The sequence below is a fragment of the Rhipicephalus sanguineus genome, chromosome 4, assembly GCF_013339695.2.
Source record: "Rhipicephalus sanguineus isolate Rsan-2018 chromosome 4, BIME_Rsan_1.4, whole genome shotgun sequence".
Taxonomy (NCBI): Eukaryota; Metazoa; Arthropoda; class Arachnida; order Ixodida; family Ixodidae; genus Rhipicephalus; species Rhipicephalus sanguineus.
In genome coordinates this window covers 89,477,844-89,487,031 of record NC_051179.1, presented here as the reverse complement: position 1 = coordinate 89,487,031, position 9,188 = coordinate 89,477,844, and the positions used below count along the sequence as shown (strand labels likewise).

Here is a 9,188-nt window from a genome sequence, read left to right as displayed (position 1 = left end):
CAGCGGGTTATTGCGGACAACAAGCGTAGACTGGGCCAGTCGGATGCTCATTAAAATTGGTTTCACGTACTATCGGCTCCGTATGAAACGCCAGCAGTGGAACGCTTGGAGCAGTTTGCACCCTTATGATTAGGGATAGATAGGCTCTTGCGGTTTGTCACTCGTGAGCCAGTAATTTTGAGCGCGCCACGACCACAGAACAGCCGCGAAAACAAATCGTTGCCATACATGCGGATGTACACATTGATGGCTAGCAGACGACACCAGGAGCAATCGACACTGCACGTATTCCTGATGGCAACTCCGCTCGATTTCGCAGGCATATTGCTTGAACATTCAGTACAAATTGCTGTATGAACTTGCCCCCTATTGTTTCAATAACTCGAGCAGGGCAGACTGGCCGGCAGCGTCGAGCGGCCTTCATGTATCGAGCGCGCGCGCGGAGAGCGGCACCCGGGTCTTCTCTCTAACTTCACAGATCCATCGGAATAAATGTAAGCTCCGCCTACAGTCACCGTGGTCCCACCCAGAGTGAATTTGCTTAGATGCCCTAACCAATCGCATTTGCTTGTTTCCGTGACGTCGAACACCTTTCATATAGTTCAGGTAGGTGATTCTCTCATACAGACCAATGTTAGTGTCGCTCGTTTTCGGTCGAAAACTTGAACATCCTGCCACATTTCAGCAATCAATCCGACATCAGTGCTCGGGGAAAAGGAATCATATATAGGGAGGACGAACTTTCAATTCTTAATATGCGTAGTATTTATATTAACAGTGAAACACTAGAAAACTTAACAACGGCAACAACCTAGCGCGACTCTCGCACAGATGAATGGCAGGCGCGCCGCAGCTTGGGGGCGGAGCTTGTACTTATTTGTAGGTTATATAACTTTCTCTAACTGGCTTGCACAAGCGCCCGAGCATACTCAGCTGAATTAGGTATACAATCAAATCATATACGCTGATATAATGAGAATTCTCTTTCTTTTGTTTCCATCAGCAAGTACACGTGGACTGCCTAAGCAAGAATGGTACGCCAATTAACGATGGAGAGAAATGTGCCGTACGTATATGTTCTCTATCATTGCGATATCAATTATACGAACACTCTCGGCGGGCGTTTGCCGTCGCCGTCATGTCGCCGTCACGCAGAGCTCGGAGGGATTCAACGTGTTCATTGTCACCCCCGAGATGGCGCTAAGGAAGCACTTAGGCCCTTGCCCAGCTAGCAGCTGCGTTGGGTAGGCTTCTGTTGTGTTCGGAGGATCAGCAGTGTTTAAGAGTTTGATCAAACTACTACAGTAAAACCTCGGTGATACAATCACGGCTCGTACGAAATTCGGGGTGATACGAATTTTTCTGTGGTCCTGGCCAAGGCCCATTAGTATGCATTGTATTGAAGTACGGTTGTTGCGAACCGATCTGCACCGCGCGACATTTGATACGAACGTACACTAGCGCACAGGTACGAACAGGTGCTGCCCGCGCTGTCGCAGAAGACGCGGCAGTCATGCGCGGGAGCGGGCACGCGCGCTGTGTGACCATCAACGGTGCGTCGTTGCCTCCGAGATAGTGCACGCGAATCTTGCAGGCCTTTAGGCGCCTTCGCGTTTAGATTTCAGACGACGTTGACGTCACGCTTTTTTTTCCGACGCGTTGACGCGTGCTCCTGTGCTCGAGGCAGCAGCGTCTTTGCACTGTGTTAACACGTGCCTGCCACGTCGACGCAAGCCATGTCCCCGCAATCTGACGTTCTATGAAACAAGACTGAAACTTGGGCTGCGGGTCTGTCATGAAGTCCCATTAAAGGTGGACGAAGACCCCAGGAGATGAAGCGGGGGTTCTTGACGAAGGAGCTTGGCTTCTATCTATGGTGTGCAAAGCGCTTCTTAAGTCACTTTCGCCGCAATACTTTTCTGTCATGCAGAAACGCGTAGTAAGATTAGGAAGGGGCTACTGCAGATGGCGGTCACGGGGCACAACACATCTGGTTCATTAATTACACACGCGCGCATGCACCGTATATTTACGAGTACAAGTATGATCGTTTACGCCTGCAAACTTTACTGGCAATCATTCAGAGCTCTTCATGACGTCGCTGCGGCCCTGAGAAACACTGGATCAAAACTTATGCCAACTTTTGTCGCATACTAATTTTCCATGTTTTTTGGTGATACGAATATTTTTGGTAACCCCGCGAGATTCGTATCAGCGAGATTTGTATCACCAGTTATGCGAGACGAGTTATGCGAGAGAGTTATGCAATACGCGTTTGCGTCGTCTCGCTGGTGACGCATGCTAGTTTTTTTTTTTTTTTTACGTCTTGGGACAACGCGAACGCAAGAGCCCAAGAGCGCTCTGGTTTTGAGCGTGCGCCTTGGCACCTTGGAAATTCTTCGGTCACCTAGATCCTTGGGTCCCCAGTTATAAAACCCTACTGTTTCGCCGGAGTTGGGATGTGTGCCTCCGACTTGTACTTTAATATGCAGGGCGAGGTCGCTCGTTCTCGCGCGCTTATGTCTTGAGGGGGAATCTTTGTACGCCTTGTGCTTTCACGGCAAAGTTTTGTCGCGCTCTCGAGAAATTCTCCCTACACAAATAAAAGTCAGAATATATCAAGCACTATTTCAATCACATATAAATTACTGCAGTCTGGTTTGGCTTACTACAACTCAACGTAACATCAACAGAATATTGGTTTTGCAGAAGAAAGCTGACCGTCACATTGCCAACATTGGTTATTTATCGCCGACTTCCACGTATTTTCGCTAGTACAGTATAATTAAAATCCTATATATGTGTCAGTTCCGCATCATGCGATCATTTTACATATGTTCTTCTGCATTTAAACAATTTGTTCAGTTAACTGCTGTTCTGCAAAGCAACAGTCACGCTATCTATACTCGTAATGTAGGAGACTGGCTTATACCGCGTTTTCGCACTGACTATAAACTGCAGTCTTTGAAATATAACCTCCCACGTATTCTAAATACGCATAAACATATACATAAACCTACACTTCATACATTACGTGAAATATTTCTGAATTGCTAATGTATTCATACATTTCAATTATTTCATAAACTTGCACTATATTTCACTGTATATGGCTGTTTTTTCTTGCACATCTAGTATTACCATTTCATTTCTGTAAATAAATTTGAGCGGTCTGTTTGTAATGTATGCTATTAGAATAGTGGTTATGCAAAAAATCATTACCTCTCACGCTTGCGTGGGTATTTTTCTGTGCTTTGTTTATGTAAATAATTTTTTTGTTCTACCATGTGTGATGTGACTTGTACATTTGTTGTAAATCTTTTCAGCTGTCACTTGTTGTCGTGTAATTGGTCTCTTGGGCCCCAGTCAAGCTGATTTATTAGAGCTTTTAGCTCAGGAGACCATCCAGATGCAATGTTTTTATTTTATTTTGGAAAAGGAGAATTAAATAATTAATTAAATATATCTCAATTTATAATTAATTATTTGATTAATTAGTTAATACGAGTGCGGCGGTTTGAAAATGAATCTGTTGGATGTTAGCGCCTGTATTCGTCAGTGTTACTTTTTATCTCGTGTATGCGCTAGAAACAGCAAAGGAACACCAATATGCCCAAACCTACGTGATTGCACTAATCATCAAACTAACATGGCAAAGATTTCGGACGCGCTTTTGGATTTTGGGTTTCCCTGTCGGCGATCCATACCGCATGGGTTGTCACTCTGTAGATGGCGATCCACTCGTGCGCGTCGTCGTCCGTGCAAAGGTCAACACGGAAGCACTTCACGTCGCCAGTCGGAACCACGTTGCTTATCGAAACTATCACCCTATCGAAACCCACTCGCAAGAGCCCTCGCGCGGATCTGCGGCGTGGCGGGGGGCGAGCGTGCGTTCGAAAATTCGCGCGCCTGCCCAGTCACGTGATCTCAAGAGAAGAACTAATAGCGCGCGAGCGCTCCCGGCGGGCGCCGCTGGCTCCCTCCTCGCTCTCTCTTTTTTCTCTTCCGCGTGCGCTGCAGTGTCAGCAATTGATAATACGAGACCCGGAGGATGTTGAAAACTGTGAAAAAGACGAGTAGTGGCGCCATCATCATTAGGATCGTGTTATTGTATTCGAATACAGAACAATAGCGGGGGGATTCACCATCAGGACGGCAACTCATCCTTTTCTCTACACGCTATTTTTCTAATATCCCAAATGTGTCAAACTGGCTCATATTTCGATAACCATTTATGCGGCAACGTAGCTTTTACATAAGTTGTAAAAGATCACTGCTTGTATAGGGAACCCAAGTTCAAGTTTACGGCGCGACGACAGTGCCGCGCTGTGGCTTTGGAGAGGAGCTCTGGCTAAAGTGGAAGCGGGCGCAGCCGACTCAGCCTGTTTTTCGGCAGCGGGAACACGCGCGCGCGCGCGTTGCTCAGTCGATGCGGGGAACAGGGACGCCGTGCCGACAGCTTGGCACGCTGAACCGAGAGGCTTGCTTCGCGAAGCTGCATTTCCGCGTTGGCACAAGCGACCCCGCGGAAGCGGAAGCGAGGTCCGAAGTATTGCTGTGTCGTGGCCTGCCACAACAGTGCAGACAACACCAAGGCACGAGATTCATGTGTGAAATTGTATCGGTTTTCGGGCATGTCGCAAAAATATAAAGGCGACAAGCATGGATCACTGCAGTAAGCAAAATCAAGTACGTCCTAGCTGACAGTGCTGTCTCGCCTTCTGTTTTGGCTCTCTGACCTCATCGCTTTCGTTCATTTCGACTACCTGAATCGGTAAGTAATGCGGCGCATGCACGCAGCGACTACGGTAATGATTACTCGCTGTCTTCTCGCATTGTGAAAGTCCAGTTACGGTTGTAGGTGAAACAACTTTGTGTTTTGATTCCCCGTGTTCGTGAGACCTACCCGTCGTTGTTGAACGTTCACACTCCCGTTATACCGTTAACGTTGCGCGGTTGGTTGAATTCAACTGAACTCGGCACATTGTCAGAAGTTCGGCGCCTGGAATTTGCGCGTCGGGAAGGCTGCTTTATCACGCCAGAATGGACGTCTGTGTATTTTCAGCAAACTTTGACATCATTCTGCTGGTTTGCTTTGTTTTGGTCACTTTATTAATGTGATATACATTTAAGCCGCTAAATATAACTGGCACCTAATACATGCTTTGCAATTGCCACCTTGCAGGAGCCACCTTCTGACTTTGTGCGATTTTCTAGCCGCGTTCGCGCAGCAGGTTTGATACGCCTGTAAAGTCGATGTCCTCGTAAAAAGAGAGTGCAAGCATGACGCGAGAGCCAAAAAAACTAGGAGTATAATTCATCTTGCTTGACAGTGGTTAAAGCTCAGCTAGCTGTCTCGCGTCTTAATCGGCGGGTGGTGCTCGAGCGGCACGCAGGACTTGGCTCTAACCTTCTCAAGAAAAAGTGCCATGGCCGTATAATTTCTTTTTTTCCCTCACGCCGCAAACGTTTGTTCACGGAAGTACACGGCTGCTACTGCAAACATGCCATATCAAAACAACAATCATATGATTCATAGTCCACAACGCAGAACATCGATAGCGTGCACGGCTTCATTTCGGAGTGCATATGGACCATTATGCATCCTTAACATGACAGAATGAGACTTACCTCGAGGTATTGTGTAATGTGACATGGTGTAATCGTGACTTGGGAAATGCATTTCTCTTTGAGTCGGGCGTCGTTGTCGTCTATCGTCCGCTCTTCACCGTAAACCTGATTGACGAGCCTTTCTCCTTTTTATCAATCTCGCTTTTCGGAAGTGCCTGTCCAGCTTGAAGACCTTTTGGAGCCCCACTTCAGGCGGTACATTGTGAGGTGCCGCAGGTGCACCGCGAGAGCTCCGTACATGCACGGAAACGAGCGGTAGCGCGTTGAAGAGAAGGGAATACGCACGTCGTTTGCCCCCAGTTTCTATTTTTATGCCAGAGATGGCGCTGCAGCAGCAGCGCCACTAAGCGATGCTTGTGGATCCTATAAATGTGCTTTGTTTAAAAAAATTGGCATTAGAAAGTGTGAGGTTACTGCAATGCGTGCCCGTTTCTTCTTTCTTACGTTTACTTACGCAATGTCGTTGGAGCTTGTCGGTTTCAATAAAGCCCATCACTCTTCATTCTTTCAATCAAATCATCGCTTTTCCACAATGACCTGTCATACGCGCTTTGAGCGTCACATGCAATGCTACTCTTTCTTTCAGTTGATGGTTGTCGTCGAAGAAAGGAAAGAGAACGTTAAAGAGACGTGTATGGAAGGAGTTTGCAGGAATGGCACCTGTACCAACATCAATAAAACCGACTGCTCTAATAACAAATGAAAACAAACGGCGCGAAGGAGTCCAGTACGCCATTTCAATAAAAGCTCTTGTAAGGGCGTTGTTGTGTTTACTGAAGGTAAAAGCTTTCAATTGAAATGCGCCTAAGGATGTCACTTTGTTATCCACCAGCATAGCGTTCTGATCGCGCATCTACTTAAGACAGTGATCGATTCAAAATGAGCATGTCTCGTTCTGAGCCATTCATTGCGTGTTTTTGACAGGCGCCACGAGAAAAAAAGTTATAAAGATGTGCCCAACTTGTTATATCACAACAGTATTCGCAATTTATCTATTCTGCTAAGGTTTTTAAACACAGTAAACCCTCGGCATAACGATCACGACAAAAGTGGCAATTTACATTGTTATAAGTAAATTTCATTAAAATTAAATCCGACATTGTACCCAAGGTAAAACCGCCGAAGGCTTCCTTTCTGCACAGAAATAGTCAGAAGAATGTTTGATTTGCACGGCAGTACAAACATTCGGCATATCCCACGCGTTGTGGGAATCGGTTTCACGCGAAGCAGCCAGCGAGTACTTCTATGCTGTATTTTATGGCTTTGAGGCATGCGTTACGAGGTGGATCGACGTGCTTTGGTAAGTGTAGTAGCTGTTTGCACATCGTGGGCTTACCAGGCACGTCGACAACACTGGTGTTCAAAAGATAACATATGGTAACATATGTTACCCTTTGTAACAAAGGGTAACATATGGTGTTCAAAGGGTACATACGCCACTATTATCGGAACTAAGTGCCTATTATGATAAAATAACGTGAATATAAACGTAACTTTCGTTAATGTATTCTTCCGGGGCCAAGCAATGCTTCAATATAGCTTGATGAATCATAGGAATACAAATATAATGTTTTTAGACTGCTATAAAAGCGGAGCCAACACTGGAACCACGGACGTTAATCTGAAATAACGCCTGTATCGTAGGAGTACATATGTAGTGCTTATTGCTTTTTTGTAAAATTAGATAGCAAGTACCACAACCACAATTGAAGTTGCACCGCCATTACGCCTGCAAATGCTGTTACCAGTTTATAGACCTGGCGTGGCTCTGTAGCGAAATACCTGATTGCCACGAAGAATGCTGGGGTTCGATTGCTGCTGGGATCCTAATTTTTAGTCTTTATATTCATCGGGTCAACGCTGCTGATGTCGGTTTTTCTTAACGCTCTCGCATTTAAATTACCAGTGTCTGTTCTCGCCGTTCCAGGATAGATGACCTGTGGCGCATACCCATACACCGCGGCCCGTGGTAAACGGGTATGTGCCACACGTGTGGTCTAGACCAAATTAAGGAGGCGATCATGAGAGCACCCAGACGTACGCGGCTAGATAGATAGATAGATAGATAGATAGATAGATAGATAGATAGATAGATAGATAGATAGATAGATAGATAGATAGATAGATAGATAGATAGATAGATAGATAGATAGATAGATAGATAGATAGATAGATAGATAGATAGATAGATAGACAGACAGACAGACAGACAGACAGACAGACAAGACAGACAGACAGACAGGCAGATAGATAGATAGATTAAGAAATGCTTCGCATTTAAAGAACTAATATTATAAACGCCAGAAAAAAATCTGTTTTCTTCAACCAGAAATACGGCGTCTGCGCTTTGTTGCTGTGCCGGTGAACTATTCACAGCGGCCGAACTTCATGCGTGAACCGGAAAGAAATGCGTGTATAACGAACTGTGGCAAGATAGGCCATGGAGGAAGGAATACTAAGGAGAGGCCCTGACGTCACATTCGTGAAGCCTCCACATCGCAAACACCCGCATCGCCTCCTAGCGAAGGCGCAGCGAAACATTTCGCGACTTCCGCCGCGACGTTCGCAAGCGCATGCGCGCATCGCGAAACTTTGCTGTCTTTTTTTTAGTTTGTTTTTCGCCGTGCAAGCGGTGTAGTCGATTCACGCGTGCTGCTCTTTCTGTGTGTTCGTTAGGAAAGCTACGCAATGCCCAGCTGTTGCGTATACCCTGTGCAAATCGCGTGCACTGCGGGCAGTACCGGTTGTCACTTTTCACATGTACGTATACGTTCGCTTCAGTACTGATCACTAAGGCATGGCATTTGCATGCGGAGCTCTCGGATGTGCGCTCTGTTGCTTCTTACTCGTTGTGTCAACTCAGAACACACGTGAAATTTTGTTTTTGGCGTCTGGCGCTGAAGGCATCGTACGTTTTAGAGGCTGTGCCGTGCAAGCGAAATGGCAATAAACTTTTGTTGTTGTTATCGGACTGTGCGGTGACTGTACGGAGTGCGGTGTGCGCTCGTTGCGTGCGCACTGGAATTACAAACTTTACGTGCACGATCGCGTATACAATACAGCGGCGTCTTCTTTTCGACGTGACGTTACGTCAACTATAGGTTGGCGTTGCGCCGAATAGCTACTGCGCTCACTCCATATACACGAGCAAATAACCGCTAATCGGGCAATAGATCTGGAAATCGGGCTACGAGAAAGGAAAAGAAAGGCCTAACGCCCAGCAGAACGCGTAAGTCACTGCGAGGTGAGTTCGAATACGATGAGGCAAAGGCTGAATGTTGTTGATTACGGCACGTACCGGTACTTTCTGTACTGTTGCACAAAAGCGCTCCGCGAAGAATTTCAGCACGCAGCGCTCGGGCCTGCCACGCACGAACAGCCTGGTAAACGTCTGCTTGCAACATTTTACTGCGTGCGAACCGCACAATACGCGCTAAGTTTACGCCGGGACTACAAATCCGAGCAGAAGCGAACCACCGCGGAGAGCACGCTGCGGGGCGTCTGCTGTTTTGTTTGCCCCATACCGGTTTGTTTGCCCCATAAATCTGACGTCACTT

General features: G+C 46.5%; 1 long non-coding RNA gene across 1 annotated transcript; it reads left to right on the top strand.

The window, feature by feature from the left end:
• Positions 1-993: 993 nt before the first annotated feature.
• On the top strand, positions 994-6,432 carry LOC119388860 (uncharacterized). The gene is made up of 2 exons (XR_005182869.2): positions 994-1,066; positions 6,218-6,432. It is a non-coding gene; the product is annotated as an uncharacterized LOC119388860 (long non-coding RNA).
• The last annotated feature ends 2,756 nt before the right edge of the window (positions 6,433-9,188 follow it).